The 10673-nt window shown below is 41.8% G+C and overlaps 2 protein-coding genes across 2 annotated transcripts in view; one reads left to right on the top strand and one right to left on the bottom strand.

Moving 5' to 3' along the window:
• Positions 1–8471, top strand: part of FKBP11 (FK506 binding protein 11, 19 kDa) — a 19082-nt gene extending 10611 nt beyond the window's left edge. The window contains exon 7 of the mRNA XM_006902482.1: positions 8461–8471. The gene's annotated coding sequence lies outside the window, so the exon portion shown is untranslated. The remainder of the gene's footprint in view (positions 1–8460) is intronic.
• CCDC65 (coiled-coil domain containing 65) overlaps positions 1–10673 on the bottom strand; it is a 35340-nt gene that overhangs the window by 6642 nt on the left and 18025 nt on the right. The window lies entirely within an intron of this gene.

Here is a 10673-nt window from a genome sequence, read left to right on the forward strand (position 1 = left end):
TGCTGTTAGGGACCTCTCCAGGGTATTGAAGAGCAATGGTGTCTCTCTGGAGACTAAGGTGCGTCTGATACAGGCCATGGTCTTTGCAATCACTTGTTACGCATCAGAGAGCTGGACAATGACTGAGGAGGATAGAAAGATAATTGATGCCTTTGAGCTGTGATGCTGGAGAACAGTATTGAGGGTATCATGGACTGCTAGGGTCAAACCGGGCGGCTCCTTGGAGGCAAGGATTCTGAGGCTCCGTCTAACATACTTTGGATATGTTGTAAGGAGGGACCAGTCCTTGGAGAGGGACATCATGCTTGGTAGGGTGGAGGGACAGCACAGGAGGGGAAGGCCCTCTATGAAGTGGATTGATTCAGTGACTGGGGCAATTGGGATGGGTGTATCGGAGATGGTGCGATTGGCACAGGACAGAGCTGAGTTTAGGGCTGTTGTACATAGGGTCGCTTTGAGTCGCAAGCGACTCAACAGCACATAACAATAACAACATGCTTGAATTTGGGCAGACCCTATAGACCCAATAGAATATGGCAAAAATGACACTGTGCTCATTCTGGGCTAAGACTTTAATTGGCTTAGCCGCTTCTTCTTGCTCCTAAGAACGAATTTCCTTGGGATGTTCCCTCTAGGGACCATGTGCAGGGACCAGTGCATATGCGTTTAGGTGAGCATGTGAAATAGCCAACAGCCTGGTTGAGTTCCCAGCTGAAAGCCATCCATCAGGATGTGCAACCAGAATCAACTGCCAACCACCAGGATGTCCAACTGGTAAAACCTTCAGATAGCTGAAATACTAACTGACATCTGAGTGAAACTGCACCACAGAGCCCCAAACCCAAATCACTAGTGAGCTCAGTCAGCTTATAAAACTGTGAGAGAGAACAGCAAATTGTTTAAAACCCACCAATTTAGAAGTGTTTGTTATATAGCAGTACACTACCCTCAGCAACCCCTCCATTGGGTTTCCAGTGCTGGAAATTGTAATAGGAGGAGTCTGCCCATCTTTCTCCCATGGAGTGCTGAAATGTAACCACTGGTGATACATGGCTTTTGAGTTAACAACATAATTCACTACAGTTCTTTCCTAAGTCCTGAAGAGCAATGATGTCAGTTTGAAGACCAAAGTGTATCTGCTTCAAGCCCCCACTGTATGTCTGAAAGATGGGCAATGAAAAAAGATGACAGAAAAATTGATGCCTTTGAGTTGTGGTCTTGGAAAAGAGTACTGAATATCCCATGAACAGTCAAGAGAACAGATATGACATGGAGAAAGTACAACCAGACTGTTCCCTGAAAGATGATAAAGCTTTGTCACACATATTTTGGACATGTTGTTAGGAGAGGCTAATTCCTTCACAGTTAGTGAAGGAGAGGAACATCTTCAACAAGATGGATTGATACAGGGTGTGTGGCAGTGGGCTCAAATGTGTCATGGATGATAAAGATGATACTGGATAGGATAGAGTTCATATCTGTTGTTCTTGGGTCATTATGAGTCATACTTGACTCAACAACACTTAACAAGAAGGAGCCACCAGAGCATCCTTACATAGCAGTAGTGGGATGAATAGTTTGAGATCAATAAAGATAACAACCGCAATGGATTAGAACATATAAAGCATGCTTGACTTATAAATTCATAAGACTAAAACCACTGGTATCAAGTTGATGCCAACTCAGAGAACCTAAAGAACAGAATATAATTGCCCCATAGGGTATCCAAGGCTGTAAATCTTTACAAAAGCAGAATGTCACATCTTTTCCCCATGAAATGGTTGATGGGTTCAAACTAGTGACTTTCTGATTAGCAGTTGAGTATCACCAGGGATCCCCTGCTCCTCAGGACTCTAAATATTTAATCAGTTTCCTTTGAAGTATGGCATATAATTGCTCTGTCCCCCACTCCTTTAATTGAAAATTGGTAAAGGAAAGACAGGTATATGTCTTGCCGTTAGTAAACTAATTATGTTTCTGGATAATCGAATGGGAAGGGAAGAGAAGAACTATTCAAGCTAGTGAATGAAAAAGTGATGACACTATTATAGATAGGAGCATTTTCTATCTCCAGTGAATTTATAGAAACTCTTGGCTGGATCCAAAATCAACACTCTTGGCACCAGCAATGAGGAAATGAAAAGATGAGTTGCACTAGGAGAATCTGCTGTCAAGAAACTCTCTTGAGTGGTAAGGAGCAACAGTGTCAGTCCAAAGACTAAGAGATGCCTGATCCAGGCTATGGTCTTCTCAAATGCTTGCTATACATCTGAAAGCTGAACAATGGCTAAGGATTACAGAAGACAAAGTGATGCCTTTCAGTTGTGGTGCTGAAGTACTTAATATCCGATGGACTGCCAAGAGAACAAATAGATCTGTACGGGAGAAAGTGAAACTGAGGTGCTCCTTAGAGGCAAGGATGGTGAAACTCTGTCTCACATACTATGGGCATTTGCATAGTAAGGGCCAGTCTTTGGGAAAGGTATCATGCTTGGAGGGGTAGAGAGTCGGTGCAAAAAAGGAAGACTCGAGAAGACAGACTGATACAGTGACTGGGCAATGGGGGCCATGATGATGAGGTTGTTTCAGGATATGGAAAGTTCAGAATTGTTGTTAATAGGGTCACTATGAATCATAGTTGGTACACAACAACAACAACTGGTGGTGCAGTCTGTAGAGAGCCGTGCTGCTAACTCAAAGGCTATGTCTCTGGTGGTTTGACTTTACCAGTCCCTCTGCAGGAAAAACATGGGCAATCTCTTCCCATGCAGTTTACAGGTTCAGAAACTCAATGGAGGCTCAGGTATGAGTCAGTTCAAATTCAACAGCAATTACTGTTCTGAGAGAAAAAGAATGGATCATCAGCAACTGTTTTCATCACAAAAAGAGATAAGTAGATAATATGTCTCTCCTGATGGAAGAACATAGTACTTCCAAGGAAGTGGTCTTGTCAGACCTCTAATTACCAAGATAAAGGATAAAATAACATATTAAACCACATACAGAATGCTAAGCAGATGTCAAGATAAAAGGACTGAACATCTTATGGTTAATGTAAGACAATCCTCAAGAAATTATTAAGTGGGAAAAGAAAAAGGCAAAACTGTGTAATAGTACGCTATCAGCTATGTTTTTTGTGTTTGTTTGTTTGTTTTTTAGAAGCTCAACTATGTCATTATTATTCTTAAGTCCTGGACCAAATTCCATCTATCACTGGGTTGTTTTACAGCTCGGAAGTCCGCATGCAAGGCAGAGGTGAAGTAAGGAATTGCTTATGAGGTTTTCCGTCAATTCCAAAAAGTTTTGAAACGCTTTCTAATGAAAAAGGAATTATTGAGAGTGGTACTGGTGGCTGAGAGGCATGGGTAGTATTATACAGAGAATTACTTGATGTGGCTTTTTTAGCCATGTTCTTTTTAACTTTTACCACATGACTAGGTAAGATTATTCAAATATGAAGTGTCTCTAGCCCACCAAGGGGATAGATAACTTGCTTACAACATAAATAAGGTAAATAGCAATTTTGTAGGGTGAGATCATGCAAATAAGGTGTGTAGAACCCTAACATTGGAATTGGTCAGTTTGCCATCCTGCCAAGCTTGGAATTTGCCATTCCAGAGGCAGAAAAGGGAGCTCTCACTACCATCAATGAGGAAAGCCACTAATGTGGTCCTTTGGAACTGGGATCCCTGCTCAAACACTCACTTGAACATGGAGTAGATGTTAAAATCTGGAGGCAAATGTCAACACTTTTGATGGCTTGAGACAGCATACAGCTGCAGTGGAGATTACAGTGAAAGCAGAGATAACAGCGACAGAAAAACCTAGAGACTGACACAAGACAGGCTCCAGACCTACAGAGTGAGAAAGCTGAGTGCTATCAGCATTTGTTAGGGAATTTGCCAACTCACAGAGTCAGAGCTGAGCAACTTTGGACCTAGGCTTGCTTTGCAGAGTAAGGTCCTTTGAGGAACACTTAAAATGGCACAGCCAAAGGATCTTTGTAACACTTATCCCAGCAGGGCCGAGGCAAGCCAAAAGGCTGAAGGGTTTTCTCCTTTTAGGAGAAATGCTGTCTTGATGGAAGAGCTATATTCTGAATTGTTCCTGAACCTGGATTGTAACTTGTTACTTCCATGATTAATACTGTAATTGTGGGTATTGTCTGTGAGTTCTATGTAGCCACTGCAGTGAATTATTAAACCCAGCAGAGAAGTAGAGAGTGTTACGGGAAGGAGGAACACTTACTGTTAGAACTGGTCAAGGAGTTTAGATCAAGGGGGGTAAGTAGCACATGTCATTTCATAGGAGGAGGCCTCTGGCTACTGTTAATGCTGGTGATGGGGATTCTTCCCCTTTTAAAGTTAGAGAAGGTCAGACAATGCTACTGCCTCCAACTCTATTCTTTTTACAGATAGAAGGAAAATTTCTCTCTATGACCTTTAAAATTGCTTGAATTTTTAATAATGTAAACGTACTATGTGGATCTTAATAAACTGTGGCTAACTCTGAGAAGAATGAGAATCTCAGAACACTTGATTGTGCTTATGCAAAACCTCCACTCTTTCGAATCCACCAGATGCTCTGCTGGGGAAGGAGGGACAATCTCCTCCTGTACCAGTCAGATCTGATTTGACGGTACACTCACACAAAAATAATAAAAAAAAATTAAAAAAAAACCAAACACAAAAACCTCCACTCTTGATACCAGCAGCCAGGAAATTAAAAGATATATTACATTGGGAAAGTCTGCTGAAGGGTCCTCTCTAAAGTATGAAGATCAACGATACCAGTTTGCAGACAAGGGTGCACCTGATCCAGGCCATGGTCTTTGCAATCATTTGCTATGCATCAGAGAGCTGGACAAGGACAAGGGGTGATAGAAGGAGAATTGATGCCTTTGAGCTGTGGTGTTGGAGAAGAGTATTATATATACCATGGACTGCTAAGAGAACCAACAGGTTTGTTATGAAGAGGGTTAAACCAGGCTTCTCCTTGGAGGCAAGGATTGTGAAGCTTCATCTGACATACTTTGGACATGTTGCAAGGAGGGACCAGTCCTTGGAGAGGGATGTCATGCTTGGGAGGGCAGAGGGACAGCGCAGGAGTGGAACACCCTCAATAAGATGGATAGACTCAGTGACTGGGTTAATGGGGTAGGCGTGTCAGAGACAGTGAGATTGGCACAAGATAGAGCAGGGTTTAGGGCTGTTGTATGTAGAGTTGCAGGCAACTCAATGGCACATAACAACAACAACAACAAACATACTTAGACCAGAGGCCGTCATCAGAACAGAGCAAGTAAACACTGCATGGTTCAAAATCAGTAAAGGTATATGCCAGATATGCACCCTATCTCCATAGCTTTTCACTCTATATGTAGAACAGATCATGCAGGAGGCTGGGATCTATGAAGATGAATGTTGTATAAGGAATGGAGGAAGACTCATCAATAACCTGTGTTATGCAGATGATACAACTTTGCTTGCTAACACTGAGGAGGGCCTGAGGCATTTGCTACAGATGGTCAAAGGACTGCAGCCTTCATTATGGATTGAAGCTCAACATCAAGAAGACAAAGATTCTCACCACTGGTCCGATTGGCAGCATCATGATAAATGCTGAAGAGATTGAGATTGTTAACAGCTTCAGTTTGCTTGGCTCCACAGTCAACACTCTTGGTACTAGCATCCAAGAACTCAAAAGACGAATTGTATTGGGAAAATCTACTGTAAAAGCCTTCTCCAGAATACTGAAGAGCAATGATGCCAGACTGTAGACTAAGGTATGCCTGATCTGGGCCATGGTCTTTGCAATTACTTGCTATGCATCAGAAAGCTGGACTAGGGTTGATAGGAGGAGAATTGATGCCTTTGAGCATCATACTAGAAAATCAATACTAGAAAAAATCATCATACTAGAAAATACTAGAAAAGAGTACTGAATATACCATGGACTACTAAGAGAACAAACAAGTTCATCCTGGAGAGGGTGAAACTGGGCTGCTCCTTGAAAGCTCCATCTGACATATTTTGGGCATGTTGCAAGAAGGGACCAGTCCTTGGAGAGGGACATTATGCTTGGGAGGGTGGAAGGACAGCACAAGAGAGGTAGATCCAGGATGAGACAGGGACTGGGTAATGGGGGTAGGTGTGTCAGAGACAATAAGGTTGGCTCAGGATAGAGCAGGGCATAGGGCTGTTGTACATAGGGTCGTTATGCAAGCAACTCGACAGCACATAACAAGAGCAACAACAACATTACCTATTCAAAAGTAAAACAAAATTAGAAGAAAGCATATACTGAGTACCCATGTAAGTTGAAACAGTAAATTCTAGAGTGTTAACCTTTACTTGATATATTTTTTTAATTTTTTTAATTTTTTTTTTACTTGATATATTTAATAAGAAAAAAGTTCTATGAAATAATTGCAGGCAATTAATTCACTCGACAAATGTATACAATCCCTGTTATATACCAGCATTAATCTGGATGCTTGGAATTGACAGGTGAAAAGTCACAGTCCCTGTCTCATAAAAACTATCACAATAAAACATGGAAATTGCTCTGAAGCTGATGTTTTACAAATGACAATGGGATATAAAGGATTGCAAGTCTATAGTACTGGGAAAGCCTTTAAAAAGATGACATTTGTACCAAAACTCTTGAGAGAAGAGTGGAGGTTTCCCAGGAAGACAAGGGAGATTGAGGAAAGGGAATTTCAGACAGAGGGAAGAGCATATGCTAAGCCACAAGTATGAAAAAGGGCTAGGTTCAGCAAAAGGTGGAGGCCAGATCACACAAGTCATTGGTGCTTTTACTGTGGAGTATGGATTTTTCTTGTACATTATAAGAGCCATTAAAAGAATTTATGAGGAGGAATGTGGCATCAGGATTAGAGGAAGACTCAACAACAACCTACTTATGCAGATGACACAATCTTGTTTGCTGAAACTGAGGACCTGAAGCACTTGCTGCAGAAGGTCAAGGACTACAGCCTTCCATATGGATTGAAGCTCAACATCAAGAAGACAAAGATTCTCACCACTGGGCCAATTGGCAACAGCATGACAGATGGAGAAGAGATTCAGGTTGTTAACAATTACAGCTTGCTCAGCTCCACAATCAACACTCTTGGGACCAGCAGCCAGGAATCTCTCCAGCATATTAAAAAGCAATGGTATCAGTCTAGAGAGTAAGGTGTGCCTGATCTAGGCCATGGTCTTCACTTTTATTTGCTATGCATCAGAGAGCTGGACAATGACTAAGGATAACAAAAGAAGAATTGATGCCTTTGAGTTGTGGTGCTGGACAAGAGTCTTGAACATACCATGAACCACCAAGAAAACAAATAGGTCTGTCTTGGAGAGGGTGAAACCAAGTTTCTTCTTGGAGACTAGGATTTTGAAGCTCCATCTCACATACTTTGGGCTCGTGGCCAGGAGGGACTAGTTCTTAGATGAGGACATCATGCTTGGAAGGGTGGAGGGACAGAGCAGGAGAGGAAGATCCTGGATGAGATGGATTGATAGAGTAACTGGGACATTGGGGGTAGGTGTGTCAGAGTCAGTGACACTGGCTCAGGACAGGGCAGGCTTCAGAGCTGCTGTAAATACGGTCGGTATGAATCTCAGGCAACTCGATGGCACATAACAGTAACAACAAAGAGAATTTTTTTTTTTAACAAAGAGAATTTAAGCAGTGGAGTGATAAGATCTAATTCTTTTTAGAGGAATAATCCTGGTAGTTGTATAAAGGATCATGTGAAGGCAGCTGAACTCCAAAGATTGGAAGATCAGTTGGGAGGATACTGCAATAGTCCAGATGAGAGATGATGCCTAGGTCTCAACAGCAGTTAGGACGAGGAATAGAGAATGGCTTTGAAAAAATACTTAAGCAGATTGTATGAAACTTAGTAACAGAGGCCAGAGATGGAGAAAAAAACCTAAAAGGATTCCTTCCTAGGTTACTGGGCTGGGTGATTTAGTGGATAGCACCAGCTAACCCAGAAAAAGGTTTAAGGTTAAGGGGAAGGATGGGAGATAAGCTGATTGGGAAGGGGGAACTCTTGAGTTCCGTTGTGAGGATTATGGAACAATCAGGAAGAGATAGGTAGGGACTTGGAATATAAGGATTTGGAATTCAGAGAAAAAAAATCAGGCTGGTGGTACAGACTTGGGAGTCATTAATATATATGTAATTTTTTATACTAGTTTATTTAATAAAATTTTAATACCTTGTTTTCCACACCAGATCCTCCCTATTTTCCTTATCCTCCCACCTATCAAATTTTGTGACCCCCATGATTAGTCCTTGTCCCCAACACCCCGCATATCCTCACGCCTCTGTTTCCATCCTTCCCCCTTGCAACCTCATACTCATTCTACAATAATGGTTTTATACCACAATGAGATACTACCTCACCCCAGTAACAGTGGCAAAGCTTAACAGGACAGCAAGTAATAAATGTTGGAGAGGATGAGGCAAGATAGGAACTCTTACACATTGTTAACAGGATGGTACAATGGAGCCACTACTCTGGAAGGCAGTGTGGCGCTTCCTCAAAAAGCTGAACATAGAAATTCCATATGACTCAGCTATTGCATTGTTTGGAATATACTCCAAGAAAATGAGATCTGAGGCACAAATAGAGACTTGTACACCAATGTTCATAGCAGCGTTATTCACCACCGCAAGAACATGGAAACAGTCCAGATGTCCAACCACAATTGAATGTATTGAGAAATTATGGTACATTCACACAATGGAATACTATACAATATGCAGGAGCAATGATTTTGAAAATTACTTCCTAACTTGGGAGGGACTGGAATGCATTATGCTGAGTGAACTAACTCAGTCCCATAAGGACAAATACAGTATATATGTAATTTTTAAAGCCAGTATGATGAGTTGTTTTTAGGTGCCATTGAGTGGACTAAGCTCATAGCAGCCCTATGAACAACAGCATCATCCTCACAATCAATGATGTGTGTGAGCTCATTGTTACAGTCACTGTCAATCCATCTCATTGAAGGTTGTCCTCTTTTTCACTGACCCTTTACCTTTCCCGAGGATTGGCCATTCTTGATAACATGCGCAAAGTATCAAGACCAAGTTTCACTAATCCTTGCCTCTGAGAAGTACCTTGGTTGCACTTCCTCAAGACACATTTGTTTGTTTTTTTTTGGTAGTCCATAGTACAGTCAATACTCTAACACCACAATTCAAAGGCATAAATTCTTTCTCTGTCATCCTTAATCATTGCTCAACTGTCAGATGCATGTTGTTGTGTGCCTTCAAGTCTGAACAAACCCACAGCTGACCCTCCAGTGGGTTTTAGAGGCAGTAAATCAAACAGGAGGAGACTGCCCATCCTTCTCTCATGGAGTATCTGGTGGAGTAGAAGCATGTGCCTTCGGGATTACAGCACAGCTTTTTACCATAGGAAGCCATTGAAGATACCATACATAGCCTGCTACTCAACATCCCTAGATGAACTCCACTTAGTCTCTTCATCGTGAGTTTGTTAACTCCAAGCAAGAGTCTGAAAAAAACCACTTCAGAAATAAAAAGTGTAACCTATGTGGTGAGGTATAATGGATTTTGCAAATTTGTGGACTCATAATATGTATTACTTGAAGCTGCCTTGTGTCTGCTGAATTCCCTCCAGTGGTTGAGCTGTGAAGGAGAAATATATTTTCTAGACAGGGAATACCATATTGATAATGCAAATTTCACCATTATTCTGAGTGTGTGTTTTTTTAAAATATAGAAAATAGGAAGGAGAAAGAATCCGTGAACAGAGATTAAAAATAAGACAAAAGGAAGGCATGCCACAAAGTCCCTTTGGGGGAAAGATAATATGACATCAAGAACCTCCCAAGAGTGTAAGAATGCCGCCTGAATTGCATAGAGATCCAAAATTGTTCTTTCCTGTGGGGATTTTCTGAACCTTCTTAACTAGCTGAAGTTGAGTTAAAGTCAAACAATGTGGTTAAAAAAGCACGATATTGAGAGTCAAGAAAAATGTTCTCTGGTCCCAGCTCTCGTACTAGCTGTGACCAGCAAGTCAGTGGCCCACTCTTGGAAGCCCTTCTCAATGTGATCAGTCCTTCCTACATCAAAATGAAGGTGTGGGACTAAGTTCAAGCATCTGGATGATCTCTACTGTACTTTATACTCTAATTTTATATAGTATAGTTTGGAAGAGAAGATGATCAAGGAAAATGGTTGCTCTAATGGAGCCACTGGGCCAAGTGGCAGCACCTTGGTAGATGGAGAAAAGACTGAGGTTGTTAACAATTACAGCTTGCTAGGGTCTACTATCAACACTCTTGGCACCAGCAGTCAGGAATTAAAAGACAAATTGCACTGGGAAAATCTGCTGTCAGGGACCTCTCCAGAGTACTGAGAAGCAAGTGTTGGGTTAGAGACTAAGGTGCACCTGATCCAGGCCATGGTCTTCACAGTTACTTGCTATGCATCAGAGACCTGGACAATGCTTAAGGATGTTGTTGTTGTTGTTATGTGCCATCGAGTCACTTGCGACTCATAGTGACCCTATGTACAACTGCCCTAAACTCTGCTCTGTCCTGTGCCAATCGCACTGTCTCCGACACTCCCATCCCGATTATCCCAGTCACTGAATCAATCCACCTCATAGAAGGCCT

The sequence above is a fragment of the Elephantulus edwardii genome, unplaced genomic scaffold (assembly GCF_000299155.1).
Source record: "Elephantulus edwardii isolate Elephantulus edwardi_28Jun2011 unplaced genomic scaffold, EleEdw1.0 scaffold00418, whole genome shotgun sequence".
Taxonomy (NCBI): Eukaryota; Metazoa; Chordata; class Mammalia; order Macroscelidea; family Macroscelididae; genus Elephantulus; species Elephantulus edwardii.